General features: G+C 35.6%; 1 protein-coding gene across 2 annotated transcripts in view; it reads right to left on the reverse strand.

Moving 5' to 3' along the window:
• Positions 1 to 18,061, reverse strand: part of RNF111 (ring finger protein 111) — an 82,327-nt gene extending 64,266 nt beyond the window's left edge. For both annotated transcript variants that reach the window (XM_054565350.1, XM_054565349.1), the window contains exon 1: positions 17,696 to 18,061. The gene's annotated coding sequence lies outside the window, so the exon portion shown is untranslated. The remainder of the gene's footprint in view (positions 1 to 17,695) is intronic.
• Positions 18,062 to 21,251: the final 3,190 nt, after the last annotated feature.

The following is a 21,251-nucleotide window of genomic DNA, read 5'->3' on the forward strand; positions in this document are numbered from 1 at the left end:
CCAAGTAATCAATCTGCCAACCTTCAAGGCTTCAAGTGTGCAAACTAGTCTTAGACATTACTATTATTTAAACATTCAGTTTCCAAAATTGAGCTACAAGTAAATTCCAGGTTTCCTCGGAGGTTGGAACTGGATGAATTGGGGGTTCTTTTTTTTTTTTAAAGTAACAGAAGCCAACTTAAAGATGATTAATATTTTTAAATATGGAAAGATATCTGCTTTAACATGCCTACCTGCTTTAACATGCCTATTACGTTATCAAAATTTAACAATCTGCACGAGCTAAATGTAGAATTAAACTATCTTAAATCTTTACAGGAACACAATTAAGATTTCGAACTAATTTTTGTCAACAATTTTAAATAACTTTATCTTATGAATAAGCACTCACATATGTTGAATCGTGCTAAAACAGAAATCAAAATCAAAAATACAAAACTAAAAAATATTGTGGCTGCCCTGGCCAGGTTGCTCAGTTGGTTAAAGTGCTGTCCCAATATACCATGGCTGTGGGTTCGAGCCGACTCAGGACTCATACAAGAAACAACCAAAGAATGCATAGGTAAGTGGAACAGTAAATCGATGTTTCTCTCTCTCTCAAATCAATAAATAATTTTTCTTCTAAGTATTGTGGCTTATGCCAGACTCTGAAAAGAATCACTTCAATGAGTACGTCCTTGTGAGAAGCAGGAAATACTATCTGAAATAGGTAGGGTGGAACCAAATTATGGTGGGCTAAAAAGTCAAGGTGAAAAATTTTGATTGATATGGTATATGCCTCGTGAGTCAAATAATGACAAAATAACTATTTGTATGTTAGATTTGTGCATATATCTGAGATAAGTCAGATATAGAGTCCTATTCTTCAACAAGGTCATAGTCTAGTATGGCAGAAAGAAATAAAATATAGAGTGCTATGGAGAATTACATAAACAAAAACACTCTATGTGAACACAAAGGAGAAAGCAATTGGTGTCGCTGGTAAAGGCTTCACAGAGAAGGTGACATCCAAGTCAAAACAAGAAGGATGTACAATGTGATTGGTAGGCAAAGAAAGCCTTTCACTCCAAACAATGTTGAGACATGGCAAGAAATGGCAGATTCATGTTTGGGGTGTGGGCTTTTTTATTTTTGTTTTTGTTTTTTTAGTGAAAAAAAATAAGCTGGAGGCCCTGGATTGTGTGGCTCAGTGGACTGAATGCCGGCCTGCAAACCGAAGGGTCACTGGTTCGATTTCCAGTCAGGGAACATGCCTGGGTTGCGGGCCAGATCCCCAGTTGATGGCATATGAGAGGCAACCACACACTGATATTTCTCTCCCTCTCTCCCTGCCGCTCTCTCTAAAAGTAAATAAACAAAATTTAAAAAAAAAAAGAAAGAAAGAAAAGCAGCTGAATCTAATCATCAAAAAGAGATGAGTTATATGTTTCTCCTTAACACAGTTTAAGGAGATTTAATTGAGCAGCTGTTGACAGGAGTAGACTAGAGAGAAAGAGAAACCAGAGAGAAAGCTTTGCAGTGAAGGGAGGTGGAAGGGGGGCAAAGGTCAGTTTTAGGGGTGAAGGGTACAGCAAAGTATGAGGCAGGATAAGCAAATATGAGAGTCACTGAAGAGAAAGAAATAAGATATGGAAAACAGAAATGAAGAAAAAAAGCCAATGACTATTCTGAGGCCTCCTGATTGGATATCTGAAAGAAATATAAGTTACTTGTTAGAAATAAAATTAACTGGAAAGAGAATGCAGGGATTCCGTTCTGGATATTTTGATTTTGAAATAATAGTAAGACAACCAGATGGAAATATGCCTACAATACCAAGTCTTAAAATATACATTTTAGCATTATCTATTCAGAGGAAAATGAAATCACTAGAGTCAATAAATTAGCTACTTCCCTCAAAGTGAAATTCTGAACATAGAGAATAGCTAAAAGAATATTGGAGGATATCTACCATAAGACAGCAAGAAAAAAAAACCCTACAAAACAATAACAAAGTCTGAGGAGAAAATCTGAGAACATAAAGCCCTGGAAGCCTTTCTCCCTATTTATTAATCCCCTCCTCCTTCACATTTTGACTAACTAGCAAGTACTCAGTAAAACACTTCAGTGCTACTCTCGCCAGCTCTATGCATCAGTGCTTCCCAACTATTTTTGATGTCATGATACAAATAGAATATTATTATTTGTTGAGCATTTAGGGTAGATAAGGTGGCTCTCTATAAGATATCATAGCTGTGGGGCTGCTCCAGCTACCCCAGAAATCTCCCTTGATGCCTTCAGCGATGAGGCGACCAATTATCTCCACATTCCTGCAACCCAATCAAGGTACACTACCTGAAAAGCACTCTTCTAAATTCCTCGTCCCTTTCTTCTGTAACTACTCTTTCAAACAATAAATAACTTTATACCAATCAAACCACCTGCCTTTGATTTTAGGCCACTGCTATACTCTTTAAATCATCTGACCAGTGCCAAATATTTTTAATTGAAATAGTTTTTTAACCTCAAGTAGGCCAATAATAACTACTTGGCAATTTTTTTTTGATAGCTACTTGCCCATCCTCATAATAAAGGACCCAAATATTTATTTTTTCCTCAAGCCCTTTACATCTTTTACATCCCCTCGTTTTGAGTAGATGACTAACCCAGCCTCTTACTTCAGAGAAAACAGAAGCTACCAAGAATAAAATCCGACATCACCCTTCCCCTTACCCAGTCACTAACTTAGCAGTTTACCTCAGGATCCACCCTAACCAAATATGTCATTTTGTACTGAATAAGATGTTAGATTTTAAAAACCCCTCTACTCAGAAAAGGACTCAAACTGGCAACTTTAGGTTGTGCAGTAGCCCAACCAAAAGCCACTGTGATCAGTGATTAAGTGGCTCATCATAACTTCACATTCTCCTGACAAGAAAGGAAGGTAGGAAGGAAGGGAAGGTGGGCTGATTTACTAAATCAAGGTCCGCATCCCTAGAATCAACCAAAAGTACCAAAATACCAATATAAGACCTTGAAGCCTTCAACATTTTTTCAGAGCGATGTTCAATGGGCAAGCCAGAACCACAAACAGCAGAACACAACAAAATTATGCTGTTTTGGAATGAACGCTGTTTTTTGCTTGTATCCCTGGCCTTAAACTTCATACTCTTGCCACAAGCAAATATTAATGTTAAAATATGACAGCTTTCATAATTCGGTTCCTTATAATTCCCTTGCACAAAATACTCTTCAGGTCTTATTGTGTTGTTCAAGTAACTCCCCTTTTCTCTTTCTGTAAGGCAGTAATAGATACTTCATTATTTTGGAAGTCAGATTTCTAGCAACTTCAACTCTTGGGAACACAGCCTAAAGGAAAATGATTCTCTCAAGGTCAAAATAATTGTCAGAATGGCCATATGCAGTTCAAAATTCAGAGACTATTTTATTTTACATATAGTGTTAATAAGTTTAGCTGTCTGGATCCCAGGCATCACAAACAGCACTTAATAACAATTAAGAGACGGAAGAGCTGAGGCACTTGACCAAGTAACTAAAAAGTCAGCAGTTTATCTAGATTAAATAACAGTATTTATGTAAAGAGATTCTTAAGGCAACAATTATATTGTAGCACAGAATCATAATTCTGAGCCATCCAGAAAACAGAATGTTACCAGGAAAAAAAAAATGTACATAGCCTATTTTAGGCTATATACAATATATGGTTAATACCTTGTACTTGCTTATCAGGTTAAAATGGTTAGCATGCTAATGACTATTATCTCAGTTTTTATTGAAAATGTACAAAATAAAATGAAAATTTCCATAGTACAAAAAGCTGCATTTAAATTCTTAAAAATGGAAGAATAAAAATTTTAAATACTATACAAAATACTTCCAAAATGTGACACTATATTCCTAATATGCCAAGATCTTCTTCAAAATGACAAGAAGGAAAACATAGGTGACTTCCTATCTTATTTATAACTTTTATTTATTTTTATTCTTTATTTTCTTTTTGAGAATCCTGTAAAGCAAAATAATGAAAGAGAAAAAAAAAAAGATTCAGGTTTGTTATTTAAAAACTTTGGTCCCTACTGGTTCTCAATTCTAAAACTAAGGTTAAATTAAAGTAGGACAAAGGCTGAGCTATAGAATTTTTAAAAGATATAAAATTGGAAAGTTCACAAAATCTTGTTAATAGCACATTGGCACTTCCTTCAACTGCTGTGACAAGGACAAACCGACTAAAACCTTTTCTTAGTCGTGCAGTTAATATTTCAAATCAGATTTTTCAAGAGAATTCAACAATAAGCTCTTTCTAGATCCAGTTCCATTTGTTTTCTAAAACATTTAATAAAGTTTCAAGGGAGAAATACTTGAAATCAATATTCAGCCAAAGCAACTGGAAAGAGACTCCAACCTTCTCCTGCACCCTTTACCTGAAAGCCTACAAATCATTTGTAAGTGACTTCTATGATTTAAAAAAGAAATATAACTCTGAAGAGGTGGTGTACCAGGGAAGGTTTTTTAGGAAAAATAAAAGGAAAAAATAAAATGGAAAGAAATGAGACTTAATTACACTATTTTCCATGGCAGAGATTCCTTGAACTACATATTTAATAATGAAGTGCAACTATAAATATCTAAAATCAGTTACAGGAAACACTGAAAGACAAGATATGATCTTCTAATAGACAACATATAATCCTAAAAGGTGCCATTCTACCTCAAACAACTATTTGCCTAAAATTATTTTTAGGAACAAAAAAGGGAAATAAGATAACTTCTTAGGATGCTTTTCAGTATATGAAACATTAGGCAAAAGCCTACAGAATCACAAAATTTCCCCAGAATTCATTTCAACTTAATAATACAGAGAGAAATCTACATTACTAAAGCTACAGCCCTATGTTCTCCCATAACTTTTTAATTTTTTTATGTACTGATCTTTAAAGAGAGGAGAAAGGAATGAGGGAGAGAGGTGACTTGTTGTTCCACCCGTTCATGCATTCATTGGTTGATTCTTGTATGTGCTCTAACTGGGAATCAAACCCTCAACCTTGGCATATCAGGAGACACTCTTACCAACTGAGCTACCCACCCAGGGCACGGACTCCCTTAACCTTCAACATTAACACCAAGGTCCCCACCTCTCCAATCAGTAAGCACAGACTCAATTTCGTTACCCTTCGGTGGGCAGAGAATTGTAAGCTACTAATACACTCGACAGTTAGAGAATAAAGATTGCCCTGGCTGGATTGCTCAACTGTTCAGAGTGTCATCCCCATTTGCCAGGGTTTTGGATTCCATCCCTGGTCAGGACACATACAGGAATCAACCAATGAGCGCATAAATAAGTAGAACAACAAATCGATGTTTCTCTCTGACTCCTCCCTAAATCAATAAGTTAAAAAAAGAAAAGAAAATATCAATCACAAAACTTTTCTAGAAATGTGTAAGTAATCAGCAATATAAAAAGGAATGTATAATTAAAAAATTTGCTTACAATATACATTCCAAAATCTGTTTTTAGCCATGCTTTCATATGAAGGTGGAAATGGAACATTCACTATATTGTCAAATGACACAAAGCTGAAAAAGGGTTACATATAAAATGAATGACACAATCAGGACCTGAAAATAAAAGCTTATAATGATTAGCAAAATCATTTAAAAATAAAAACGTTAATAGAAGTACGACAACTAAATTTATCTTATATACAGATGAAGACATAGGGTAGGAATTTTTTTAAATAGTTATCATTAAATAATTTGCCTAAAATCATCATCTGGGTAATATTCAGAGACATTCATTTACAAATTCTTCAAGTTATAATTTGCATCTAATTCTGTAAAAGAGTATATAATATAACCATTTTTTTTTGTCAGACACAAATATCAAAGTTTTCTGGTCTGAATTTATCAAATTTTAGACTTTTTATAAATCACCACCATCTGGTCACTTTTGTAAAAGTAGAACAGAATAAACTGAGTCCTAGTACCATCTTCCCTCACAGAGATACCCTCACAAGGATTATTCTCTAGTATAACCCCAAAATTTAAACAAAGAAATCGTCCTAAAACCAGTAACAGGAAAAGTAAAATGCATGACAATAACACAAAGCACAAGAGGGGAGCAATTAGAAGTAGATTGTTATAAGTTCCTTATACATGAAATAGTGTTAGTCTATTATTCCCTGAAGACAGACTGTGAAAAAAGTTAAAGATGCATAGTGTAAACCCTAGGGCAACCACAAAAAATTAAAAATTAAAAAATAAGACAGGTAAGCATAGGTAACAAGCCAAAAGTGGGAAGCAAATATAATGCAAAAAACCCCCCAAACAAACAAAAAACACAAGCTTAAAGGCAGCAGGACATGAAAAAACACACAAAGGAATGAAACAGATGAGATAAATGGAAAACAAACAGCAAGATGACAGATTAAAACTCAACTATATCAAAACAGGGTCCTACTGGCACAAAAATAGACTGAAGAGTCTGGAAACAGATCACACTATCACCAAATGATTTTCAACAAGAGTGCCAAATAATGAGGAAGGAATAGTCTTTTCAACAAATGGTGGTAGAACAACTGGTGAGCCACATGGAAAAAAAAACCTCAACTCCTACTTTACACCACACACAAAAATTAACAAAAAAGGACCACAGACTTAAATTAAAACTATTAAACTTCTAAAAGAAATGTAGCACAAAATTTATGTGATAATACTGTGGCCAAAGATTTTGTGAAACACAAAAAGCATTAACCATTTTTAAAAAACTGATAAACTGAACTTTATCAAAATGAAAACCTGCTCCTCAGAGTTACCACTAAGAAAGCAAAAAGTTAACAAGCTAAAGACAGAAAACTACATATGCATGTAATTTATATGTATATATAAATACACACAACTTGAATCCAAATACATGTAAAACTCTTAAATCTTAATAAGACAACCTTCCCCCCCCAAAATAGGCAAATGATCTCAAAACATAAATGACCAATAAGTACACGTCAAAATGTTCAATATCTTTAGGCATAGGGGGAATGCGAATTAAAACCATAATAAGGTACAACTGTACACCCAATAAAAGGTTAGAACTAAAAACACAAACATCAAATGTTAACAAGGATGTGGCACAATTGGAACTCCACACACAACTCTTCGGCAGCTTCTAATAAAATCACACATACATCTAACCTATGAACCAGTAATTCCATGTTAGAATTTCAAACCATTCTAGGTTTGAAAACATAGGTACACAAAAATATCTGTAAGTGAATACTCATAGCTTTATTTATAATAACCAAAAATTTGGGGAAAACATATCTCCAACAAGTGAATGGACAAATTAAGATATTACAGGACACCAAACAGCAATAACAAAGGAACAACTGATACAAGTACTGCAACATTATAGATGAATCACAAAAACATCCTGCTAAAAGAAAGAAATTAGATACAAAGTATCTATATGATTCCATTGATATTGACATTCTAGAACAGGCAAACCTAATCTAAAATGGAAAAGAAAATTTAAACACTGGTTGTAGTATAGAAAGGATAGGGAAAAGACTGAATAGATAGGTGCATGAGGGAACTTTTTGATGTGCTGGTCATGTTCTATTTCTTCAAAAGGATTTGGATTGCACAAATGTATACATTTGGCAAAACTTAAATGGAAGACTTAAGACTTGTACATTTCATTATATATGTAAAGTCTACTTTAAAAACAACTGTATTTGAATGACAGGCTGAATATAAAAAAAGGAAACAGAGTTGTAAGCAAATATTCAACTCTAGTTAATGATATGGAAGCTGAATTTGTTTAGGGGTAAAGGCACTGAAGTCTGCAACTTACTTTAAAATGCAAAAAAAAAAAAAAACACTCACAAAACACCAATAAGCTTGACGGATGCAGGTTAAATGAACAAATACATGAAAAGATATGTGATAAATAAAAAATAGCAAATTGTTAATTGCAATCAAGGTGATGGGGAGATGTGCATTCAATATTCTTTTAACTTTTATTTATGTTTGTCATTTTTTTCATAATAAAGTGCTAGAGTGATCTCACCACAGGATAAACAAATGTCGAATCACTACAGTGTACATCTGAAACTATTATAATATTGCATGTCAACTATACTTCAACACAAAATAAAAATAAAATGCTAGACGGGAAACATTTGAAAACCAAAAGCAGCTAGATACGTAGTGTGATTCTATATAATTCTATTTACATGAAGTTCTAGAACAAAACTAATCCATAATGCTAAAAATCAAACCAGTAGTTGCCTGGGACAGGAGATGAGATAACTTGTAGCAGAGAAATAAGAAAAAACTTTCTAGGGCGATGGAATGTTTATGTTCTCATTGGAGTGTTGGTTACATGGATGCATGAGGTCTGTCTGGAAAAAATCCAGCCATTGTTAACATGAAGACAGTTTGCACATCTGATGTAACCTGGCAGCCAAGATGAGTGGAGTGGAATGCACACGCATGAGCAATGATTGACTTCACTGTACTAGTCAGTAGGGGTGGTAGATGCCATTGAGTGAGAATGTGTACTGTGTGGCCATTGCATTCAAAGTGAGTGAGCGAGTAGTGCAAAAAATCTGCCTCACATTTTGCATTAATCTTGAACATTCCTCCACGGAAACTATCTGGTTGATTCAGAAGGCCGCAGCTATGGGCAACTGGTGATTGGCAGTTCGTCACAACAATGCGCCCGCTCCTGCACACCTCCTGCACTGTTTTGGCGAAACTACCAATCACACAGGTGACTCAGCCCCTCTATAGCCCTGATTTGGTGCCCTGCAACTCCTGGCTTTTCTGAAAACTAAAATCACCTTTGAAAGGGAAGAGATTTCAGACTGTCAATGAGATTCAGGAAAATAATGACAGGGCAGCTGATGGAAATTGGGAGAACTGTGTGAGGTCCTAAGTTACCTACTTTGAAGGGGACTGAGCCATTACTGTCCTATGTACAACGTTTCTTGTATCTTCTATCTTCTTCAATAAATGTCTCTATTTTTCATATTATATGCCTGGATACCTTCTGGACAGACCTCATAGACATTTGCCAAAACTCACTGAAATGTACAGTAAAATGTGTGGCTTATAATGAATATCAATTATTCCTCAACTAAATTGCTTTTCAAAACACGTTCAGTATTGAAAATCTGGAATACACAGAAAAAGTACAGAGAAAACATGTCCTACCTCCAATCACACCATTCAGATAAAATATCACCATCCTTTCTTCTCTTTTGACAAAGGCTACGCCCACTGGATATAAAAATATACCTTAGTGTCTTCCTTAAAGGCAACACAGAAATACTAGTTAAGTCCCTAAGTTTTGTAATTCCTTTCTCAGGTGACTGAAAACCTGACTTAAATCACTTTACCCTATCACTACTGTGAATCTTTAGCAAGTTAACTAACCATTATGTACCTAAACGTCCTCTTCTGAAAAATGGAAATGTTTAGTACCTCAAGGACTGTTAAAAATTTTAAGCAAGACAATGTATGCATATTCTGGCTTTTATTACTTTTTTTGAGGTTGAAGAGTCAACTAGCTTTTAGAAATCATCCTGGCAGAAAAGTCCACTGACTTTCCCTTTGAATTTATTTTTAAAAAACAGGCCTTCAATTTTCTAGATACACTCACCTCAAACTAGCCTATCCTATTTGAGTAAACCTCTTGAAGATCAGAGCAAAACCCAGAGACCCTTGTTAAAGACCCTTAAGCAAAAACTGGAGTAACAAAATAAATAAAAACAAAACAGAAAACTACTTTGGAAAGATGGCAGCTGCTGAGCGTGTAGGATTTAGTGTGGTGAGCATAACTGCACAAAGAAACAATTTCTCCTTGAATGAAGTCCAACAAGTTTCAGATAAGTTATTTTTGCTCTGCCTATGTCATTTAGGTCAAAATATGTAACCTAAGAGCATTAGTTAAATAGTATGTTCTAAAGAATGAGAACAAGAGTCATAAGAGAAAATACAGGAGAAGTGACTGACATTCTATTTATTTCTTAAAAATTTTATTCATTTATTTTTAGAGAGGTAAAGGGAGTGAAAAAAAGAGGGACAGAAACATCAATGTGTAAGAGAAACATCAATCTGCTGCCTCTCACATGGTCCCAACCAGGGACATGGCTCTCAACCCAGGCATGTGCCCTGACCTGGAACCAAATTGGTGACACTTCATTTTGTGGGACAACACCCAACCCACTAAGCCACAATGGTCAGGGCAAGAGTTATTGACATTTTAAGTACTGAAGGTAAAGACATACTGAAAACTGGATCAGGGAGAACACTTCTGGATAGACAGCATACTCACAATGTGAATTAACTATATGAAAGCCCTGGCCAGGGAGCTCAGCTGGTTAGAGCATCATCCCAATACTCCAAGGCTGCAGGCTCAATCCCCAGTCAGGGCACATACAAGAATCAACCAATGAATGCATAAATAAGAACAACAAATCAATGTTTCTCTTTCTTTCTCTCTCTCTAAAAATCAATAAATTAAAATTTTTCTAAACTACATGAAGATAAGAAAAAAATAATTTAAACCACGTACATTATGCTTGCTATCCTGCTCAATGACTATATACCCAGAACAAACACAAAAACGATAAAGTTTTACTGTTCCCTAGTTGGTCTCACTTCCCATGTGCCTCTCATATGAGCATCTTGCTGTGCTGTCAGATTCTAACATTTAGAGCCATTTATGTTTCCCACAACATGGACCATAAATACAGACCACTACTTCATCTGGTGTTTAACAATAAAATGTAATTTGTTCCAATACTAAAAGAAAAAAGACGTATTAGACTTTGAGAAATGGTATGTCTGTATTCTGTATTTTATGGGCAACTTCTGGGATTCCCAAGGTTATTCTGACTAAATGACATTTTTGTCTTCCATGGATCTGTATTCAGACAGCAAAGTTAAAATCCTTGCAGCAAGAAACAAAAATAGCAAGCTATTAAAAAATTCTAGGATACCGATTTGAGAAAACCAAGGGTTTATTATCCTGTATGTTAATGTTGTCCCTTTATTCAACAAATCTTTTTTTCTTTTTTTGCTACCAGTCCTTAATTATTAGGTAATAATTAAGAAGACAGTTAATATGTTACCCTGCCCCAAAATATTTCATAGTCTAGTAAAATATAGTAATCCTAACCCTAATATGATAAATGCAAGTCCAGCCTACATGCATTTACTTAAATACTCTTTGGGCAATCTTCAGAATTTTGGTTTCAGTATACATAAACTGTGAGTTCTTCCAGATAATCAGAAAAAAAAGGCAACTGAGGGTTAGTAAAGATGATGAGAGAAAAGAAAAAGTATTTTAAACTGAAGCTTGGTCAAGACAAAAAGAAGGTGACTGAAAAGTAAGTCCAGGCCTTAGAATGGCTACCCAGAACTGCTACCTATGAAGAAAAATATTCACACACACACACACACACACACACACACACACACACACACACACATTTGTTAATATCACCACTGATCTCATCAGAAAGGCCCTGAGAAGCTGCCAAGTTCATAGTAGCAGATATGTTTTCCAAAAGTCTAATTTTTGCTTGAGAGCCTAAATTTTATCTTGGCAACAAATTGTCAGTTGTTTTCCCTGAAGTGACAGGCTCACTTCATTTATTTTTGAGAAAATATGTATAAATACCCAAGTTTAAATAACCAAAGTTTGTCATTCTTTCAAGTAAAAATAGTGTTCCCTGAAAAAGCAACTAGTTAGCCCAGCTCGCAGGTCAATCCACACGTATTTTTCCTCAGGACAAGGACCATACTCTGGTACACAGCGGAAGCACTTTATGGCATTCTTCCTATTTTGTCTAAAAAGACCCCTACTCAAGTCAAGATAAATAAAATTAACAAGTTTTGCTGCTTCATAAGGACTTTCTTAAGTGAAACCTTTTTTCCCCTATAAATGTGTAGAGGTGAAGAATATAGTAATTATTAGTAGTTCTTCCCATGTCTTGATATGTGTTGCAGGACCAGCAGTTTTATGCACCACTGTATTTGCACCATCAATCCAAATATCAACATAGTTAAGTAGCAAAGAATTCAGTACTATTATGAAATAGTTTCAACCTAGCAGACCTTTTAGAACATTTGAAGACGCCCTTAATAAGAATCCAGATCATATACTGAAAAGAACCAAATAGTAGGAAAATAGGGAAGGCAAGGAGATTTAGTATTCCCTGTGTACCCTTTGTATATTATGAATTTCGTAATGTTTATATGTATTGCTTTTATCTTTAAAAAATTAATTACAAAAAAAACCTGACATCAAAAGTGGCTAAGTTGACATATAAGAAAGCTGTTTAGAAATATAAAGGTAAATACTAGAAAAGAAAATCTTAAGAGTTGAAAAGGTTTCTGCTTAGGAAGTAGAACTAGGGGATTGGGGGCGTTGCATAGAAGATTGCTGTTTTTCAGTGTAAGTCTTTGGGAACTGACTTTTTAAACCATGTACAGATATTAATTGGTTCAAAAATAAAAATCATTCAAATGTTTGAAAATATGCATATGTAAGGTTTTAAAAGATAAATAAACCAAGGACATATTTATGTACAGGTGAGACAATGCCTGTGAAATAATACCAAGATATAAAAGTAACTGTCTGAAATAATGTGCCTGTGAGTTTCCACTAATATAGAAATATTATTCTATATTATAATAAAAAGATTTCATCTACAAAGCTAGTTAAAAAGCAAAAATTTCCTTCTGACCAAAAAGTCTTAAGATAAAAACACTTCTAAGTATGTAAATCTTAAGTCTTTTTTTTAACAGTTAAGTGGTTAAACCCTCCTCTAAACAACCCCCCCACACACACTAGGTAAAATAACCGTTTTATTTTATTCCTTCTATTTCACTTGATCACAATTAAGAACAAATCAGAATCACTTATTTGAAAAAGGAAGTAGAAAAATAAAATAGTTGCTTTTTGAAGGAGACTTGACTTGGGGTAGTGAACACACAACATGACACACAGAGGTATTATAGAATTTTACACCTGAAACCTATACATTTTATTAACTAATGTCACCTCAATAAATTCAACAAAAAAGTAAACAAAAACAGTTGCTTTTTGGAAAATATAATAAACTGCTAACTCTTACGTAATTACTACCTCATAAACAAAATCTTCATAGAAATATAAACCCTCTATCAAAATCTAATTTAAATTTAGTTTCTCAGAGGATGTCCTGATCCAGGAAAGAAGAGATCATTGCTATATATAAATAGATAACTCAAAAGCAAGTTGGATTTCCCACTGAATGGAAAGGCTTCTTGGAGAATGGCTGATTCCAGGACTGAGACAGAAAGGATCAAGAAAAACTTGGAACATTTTGATGTACCAGAAAGAAAGGAAATACTCAAAAAAAAATTTAAGACATGTCAAAAAGACATGGAGCCAGGGTGAAGAGGCACCCACTGAGCAAATCTGGGACAACCAGAGCATAAAAAAAAATAAAGGCAATAATGGATTATAACCCACTGAATAAAGTAGGAAGTACATATATCCATATTGACAATAGAGATAAAAGGATGCTTCTTCCTACAACAGAATGCCTACTGATAAGGCAGAGGACATTGAAGAATTAGAAAAATAACCTTTTTGCAACCATCAAAGGAAAGATCAGTACAGGCAAGAATCATCAATAGATGCTAAATTCAGGAGGCAAATTTGATGAGGATACAGATCTAACTAGAGGGAGGATATCCGCGCTATCTCAAAGTTACTCTCATAGATTGTTTATTAGGTGCAAGGAGTAAAATAATAACTATTCTGTGAAGAAACCAGACAACACTGTGACCAGGTAATTAAAAATTAACATCACCAATGAAGGATAGACCAATGACACATGCTTTTGTATCATACCTTGAAAAGAATACAAAATTCCTGGCTGAGGATGTTTAATCTGAATCTGATTATCAGGAAACATCAGACAAATCCAAATTGAAGAATATTTTATAAACTATATAGCCTATATCCTTCAAAAATGTTAAGGTAATGAAAGAGAAAGGCTAAGGCACTATTTCAGATAAAAGGCAACTAAGTTACAACAACTAAATGCAATCTGAGATCTGGACTGGATCCTATGGGGAAAATGCTATAAAGAATCAAATGCTATTATTGAGACAAATTTACAAAACTGGAATAGGGTCTATGGATTAAGGTTTCATATTATCAGTGTTAAATTTCTGATTTTAGTAAATGTAACTGTGATAATGCAAGAAAATGCGATACACAGTGAATTTTTAGAGACGAATTTGGCATAATATATGCAATTTACTCTAAAGTGATACAGAGCCCTGGCTGGTATGGCTCAGCTGGTTGGAGTACATCCCTTAACCAAAGGGTTGCAGGTTCCATTCCGGGTCAGGGCACATACCTAGGTTACAGGTTTGATCCCTGGTCCAGTCACGTACGATACCCGGTCCGGGCACATACAATCCCTGGTACAGGAGGCAACCAATCGATGTTTCTCTCACACATTGATGCTTCTCTCTCTCTCCCTTCCTCTCTCCCTTCCTCTCTCTAAAAGCAATGAAAAGATATCCTCGGTTGAGGATTAAAAAAAAATTTTACTGAAAAAATAAAAATAAATAAAGTGATCCAGAATGAGAAAGCAAATGTAGCAAATGTTAAAAATTAGTAAATCTGAGTATAAGCTATTTAAGAGTTGTCAGTACTATTTTAAACTTTACATTTGACATCATTTCAAAATAAAAATTTAAATAATGGTAAATTGGGATGTGAAAAGATCGTGAAAACAAGTGATTTATTCTGATATCCTACAGTACATATGAATAAGGGCAATTGCTACAACAGTGACCCAGACTGGCATATAGCTAGCTTCATATAGAATTTCTTAAACTTTTAATTCTCTAGAAAAATAAAAATACGTTCTAAGGAAACACATAAACACTAAGCTACTACACCTTCCACAAAAATCTGTTTTTCATGTTAACACAATACAAACTAAGGGACTCTTGCTTCCTCCAGCAAACTGCAAGCTCCTCATAGGCAGGCCTAAAGGTCCTGCTCTTTGTTTTAACTCAAACACTGACAAAGTGTCTGAAATATAACACTCATATTTGTTAAATAAATGGTATACATTGTTTTAAATACATTTCTAAACATGAACATTTTTAAAACTCACAAAAGCAGACAACATTGTTAATACACACATACCTATCACCCAGACCCAACAATTATCAAGATTACACCACACTTGCTTCATCTATCTCATCTCCCCCTCCTGTTTTTGCTCTGAAGTATTTTAAAACAAATACCGGACATCTTATTTCTCTTCCTCATTTTTCAGTCTCCACCCCTAAAAAACATGGGCATGTTCCTACATAAACATAATGCCATTATCATCCCTAATAAAATTAACAATAATTCCCTGATATCATCTAACACCCATCCACATTCAAATTTCCCCTAAAATGTTTTAAAAATAACTTTCTTTATTGGTTTGAGTCAGGATTTAAACAAGGTCAACACATTACATTTGGCTGCTACACATAAAATATATTTAACTTTTCTTTTTAAATTGTCTATCAGCAATTATGAAAAAGCCTAACAGACAAACCAAACAGTTTCACTTGCAGATTTTCCAGAATCAAACCCAATTTAACACATTTGCTGTTCCCTTTGTCTGCAGCACTCTTTCTCCAGACTGTCACTATGGCTAATTCTTTCCAGTCACTAAACGCAAATCAAACATTACCTCTAAAAAGAGGCCCTCTCTAACCATCCAATGCATAGCAGAGCTCCACTTCCATTCATTCTCCATTACATGGTCCTGTTTTCTTCATGGCACTTACCACTACCTAAAACTATTCTGTTTATTTTCTGTTCCCCCCTGTAGAATGTCAGCTCCATGAGGGCAGCATGCCTTCTTCCCTGAAGACCACAAACAACGCCAAGAACATGAGGCATTCAATAAATACTTACTGAGTGACTAAATAATAATGCAGAACTTCTATATAAAATGTAAACTCAGGCCCTGGCTAGGTAGCTCAGTTGGTTAGAGTATCGTCTAGATACACCAAGGTTGTAAGTTCCATCCCTGGTCGGGGCACATACAAGAATCAACTAAGAAATGCATCAAAAAGTAGAACAACAAACTGATGTTTCTCTCTTTCATTCTCTCTCTCCCTGCCTTGCTCGCTCCCTAAAATCAATAAACAAAAAATAAAATAAAACAAAATATAAGCTCAGTAATATCTGTTTTTAAACATTTGTCGCTCACTCCTCATGTAATGGTTTAAATCAAGTACCTGTAGAAACCTGGGCCAGAAGTTATCAAGAATCTGTGGCATGCAGGAAAGAAAGAACAGAGGTGTAAGGCATTTCAGTGTAATTCTGGACTTTTACTGAACAATGATCACAGGTTCCTGAAAGAAAAATTATTCAGGATGATTTAAAGAGCATTAATTACCAGGAGTAAACAAAGTTTCATTTTTTTTTTTTTTACCAAGGCTGAATGACAACAGATAGACTAAAGTAAAATAATCCAAAACTTGAAAAAAAATTAAGATGCCTTTTATACTCTAAAGTATAAAAGACTTCTTTCTCATCCTGTTTTGTCTAACAAACACAACCAAAGACTCTTTAGTATGGAAAAACAACATGGTTTATAATGATATGAAAATTTTTACTAAAAAATATCCAGTATCACAGAACTTTTTATGTAATAATGAAATTACATTCTAATATTTGAAAGCGATGATAAACAAAAATGGGAAAGGAAATGAAACTGTAGCTTATCTTTTCCCCAGTCTGTTCTTTTGGTTCAAGAGGTCCCTAAAACAAAATTAAACATAAAATACCAAATAAAGTTTGGATTGACAGGTTCAAAAACTATAAAGTCTGGGTTAGCTGGCATCTTACCACTCCAGAGTCCTGCATATAAATCATGAAACAGGAAAGCATACAATTCAATGGAGTCACTCCGCACCACAAACACAAACAAATTAAGTGAATGCCCTATACTTTCTGGTATTTCCTTAAATGTTAAAACTTAGACTTGCGTTAAAAAGTATCTGTAAGGATTTACTATAACCTACTTGACAACTATTGTGAAAACTATTTCTCCAGTATAAAACAGCTATTTCCACTATAGCATTGCCACTGACTGATAAATTATCTAAAGACAATAAAAATACCAAGCTTCTTTTTGAATGACCAAGGCCAACTCCACAAAATCTCAGGCGTCCGTATTTCTGCTGGTCCGCGGACTACGGTCCTTGATCGCTCAGGAAGGCAACTCCCCAACCGTCACTGTTGACTTAGGCCCTCCAGCACCCCGGGAGTGGGTTACCTTCACCACTTCCATTGTCAAATCGCACTCCCACGCCTCGGTCCTCAGCCCCCATCCTAAGACTATAGGGAGAGTCAAAAAAGAAATCCCCTCGCCCACACTCACTTCCTGTGTGGGGTGTGGGTGTGTCTCTAGACGAATGCTTTGCTCAAACAAAATCAAATCTGCGGAGACCCAGACCCTAAGTCAAAACGCAGCCAGCAAGAACCGGCCGGTCGCCGACCCCAGCCTGCCGCCGCCGCAGCCCTTCCTCTTTCTCCCCTCCAGGCCGGCCCCTCCCCCGTGGCGCGCACGCGCGGCCTCTAATCGATCCCCTACCCCCTGACCCCCCTCACCTTAATCATTAGCCACCCTCTTCCCAGGGTCCTGGAATCGCTGGCTTAGGAAGGAAGACAGGAGACAGAAGGGTGGAAGAGGATGTGTGTAGAGCCAGTGATCTTCGATTCAGATTCTCGGCCTAATAGGCCCCTATAGTCAAGAGCAGCGACTGTCACCGCCACCAAAACTGTGCGAACGGCAACGTCTGGTTCGGCCCAGCTCACCCGGTTTGGGTTTAGAATGCCTAATTTAGTCCCACAGGAACTCCTTCCCCGAAGCTGTGGGCGTTGCTGTGCTGCGCAGACCTAACACCTCGCCACCGCCGCCGCCGCTGCTGCTGTTCTGCTGCTGCCGCCGCCTTACCAATCCCTCCTCTACCGAGCGAGCACGACACTCCGCGGCTTTACGACAGATCGGAAAGTGAGAGCGCTGTAGCCTTCACGCCTCCGTGAACATCTGTTTGTTTCTGCGCTTGCTCAGATCCTTGTTTCTCACTGCCCCGCCCCTTCTTCTCCGATCCTCCCCTTTGTGCTCGCTTTATCGGTTTGTTCGTGAAACAGAGCTGTGTTAGGAAGCTTATTACACTATTTTATTTTCCTTGGTGCTTGTGCGTCCAATATTTAATCAAAATACTCACTACATCGTAGCTAATTTTTCGTAACTAAAAATTACAACGGCGAATTATTGACCATACTTACGGTACAATTAAAAAACATCATTGTTTAGTGTCTTTCACAACAAATGATACTCAAGTCACACTCGCTAATGACAGATATCATGGCACCTCACTATTAAGACGAATTTGCTTCCAGAACCAAGTCAAAAGTGGTCACAGATATCATGGGAACTGGCTGTACAATCACACACACTTTCATAATTATTTTAGAAAAATCAACAAATGATTCATTATGTGCATTAAGAGGATGTAGGCTTTGGAATCAGTCTTCCTTTCAAATTCCAGTGATGTACTAGACCTTTATAAATCTCTTTTAAATAAATAAACAATAAATAAGTGTATGTCAATTACCCCAATCTAAACGCCCCCCCACCACCAAAAAATGCTTAGTTTCCTTCCCTATAAGTTGAGATAACACTATTTACCTCAAAGGGTTCTTGCGAGATTAAATAAGACAGTTTATACATAATGTTTCAAACATTATTTGCCAATTAAGTGTTCAATAAACATTAATTCTCTCCCTTTGTCATCAACTTTCAATACTCTTTTCTTTTGTTCATTTGTGTTCTCCATTTTGTTCAGTAAGGAAAATATTTTACAATACTAGGAAGAAAGGGTAGGATTGGATTGGCCAAAAGGTCCATTTAGGTTTTTCTATAAAATAAAAGACACATTTTTTATTTTCACCAATTACTATTAATTTGGATATTTTGAGTATATACAATGGCTATCTCCTGCATGGTATAATGTTGACTGTTCTCAATTAATGCCTCGATTTGATAGCTATCATCTTTAACTGGTCTACCCAACCATAGAGTATCATCATCCAGCAAGAAATCTCCAGCACAAAACTTCATAAATCACTTTTGACATGTTTGATCAGTCACAGAGCCTTCTCCATACAGTGCATAATTTTTTTTTGCATTTCAGTTGCATTTTTACTTCTCTTGACATAATAAAGCATAATATGCCAAAAATGTCATGTATTTTCTTCCATCTTCAATATAAAAATGGCTATACAAAAATTCACCAATTTTGATTTTTTTAATATATGCTTATATGACAGCTGTCACAATGCAACCTAACAAAATTGTTTCAAATAAAGATAAAGACAACAAAGTGCTACTAGAGCTATCATATGGAAAAAAATGAAACAAACTTTTTGGCCAACCCAATAGATTCTGTGTGGAAACTGGAAAAGCATTGGATTGAGATTTTTTCCTCAATCCTCTTTCTCCCTCTAAATACAAATTCTGCCCGGACTATCTTATCTACTGCCATGGGTTTAACTGTTATTGACTCATAATTTCTAAAACTTTGTTTCCAGACCTATATTTTCTATATTTCCAGACCCAATGTTTTTTTTCAAAAGCTCTTAACTGGTGCTCCTCAATAAAGTAGGCACAGCCACATGTAGTTGCTGAGCACTTGAAATGTAGCTTATACAAATTGAAAAATGCTGTAAGTGAAAAATATATACTCGATTTCAAAGATACAATACAAAAACTTGTGAAACTTCAATAAATTTTAATATTGATTACATATGGAAATAATATCATGGATATATTGGGTTAAATCTGTGGTCCTCAAGCAGGGATGATTTTGCTCCCCCACCTCCCTGCCCAAGGACATTCTGCAATATCTGGAGACATTTTGGTTGTCACAACTTAGGTCAGAGTGTGTGGCTACTGGCATCTACTAACAAAGAGGCCAGGGATGCTGCTAAATGTACTGCAATGCACAGGATAGCACTCCACAACAAAGTATTGCCTGGCCCAAAATGTTAATAATATAGATAAGAAATCCTGGAGTTAATTAAAATATACTATTAAAGTTAATTTCAACCATTTCTTCTACTTTTTAAAGTATGGCTACAGGAAATTACATTTGTAGCTCACACAGTATTTCTTTTGGACAGTGCTGACTGATCTAGACCTATATGGCTAACTGTACTAGATATGTCATTTCCACTTTAATCTCCCATTGGTATCTCTAACACATCATGTCCTTAATTAATTAATTAATTAATTAATTAATTAATGTAGGTATATTGTATTTATACCCAATCCATCTTGGTCTTTCCTGTCTCAGTCAACAGGACCAAGTCATCTAACCAGAAACCTAAAAGTCATCTTTGACTATTCTCTCTTCCTCATTCCCTACCTCTCATCAATCCATCAATCCTTCCATTTCAGCCTCAGAAATATCTCAGATTGAAAACTGATCCATTTCTGTCCATACTCTGCACCAGTCTCACTCTTTTGTGTCTTTAGTATTCATTTGTTTAATAAATACTTATGGAGTAGTTACAATGTGCTAGACATTGTGCTGGGCACTGTGAGTACTAAATACATAACCACCGCTTTACTGGCTATGTTTTACCAGACCCAGAAAGCAAATTCATTATCTACACTATAAAGTGGAAGGGATAAGATGGTGCAATAGTATGCTGAGAACACAAAGATGGAACACTGTAGTAAATCCAAGAGTAGGTGATGTTTAAAGTAAAATTAGCAACATTAATAAAGACAGTTAAAGAAATAAAAAGGCCTGGGCATTCCAGGCAGTAAGATGAGCACATGCTAAGATACAAAATCCTGTACCTGAAATAGCATGAAGCAAACTCTCTAATAGGAGCTACTGAATGTGTCATCCAGGGAAACTATCAAGAGGCAAGGGAAGAAAAGTAGATAAAAATCATTAAGTAAGGTTGTTTTTGCTAAGATAAGAAGTTTGTCCTAATTTATACTTAAAACTATGGGAAGCCATTAAGGGAAATCAATAAGAGGACTAACAACCTGATTTGACTATTAGAGATCGCATTTATATAAGCAAAATAGAGAGCGTGTTGAGAGGCACAAGAGTAGAAGAGAGAAGACCAGTTGGAATGGCAGGTA

This window comes from Pteronotus mesoamericanus, unplaced genomic scaffold, assembly GCF_021234165.1.
Source record: "Pteronotus mesoamericanus isolate MK-2021 breed Mesoamerican mustached bat unplaced genomic scaffold, CSHL_Meso_final contig_164, whole genome shotgun sequence".
NCBI lineage: Eukaryota > Metazoa > Chordata > Mammalia > Chiroptera > Mormoopidae > Pteronotus > Pteronotus mesoamericanus.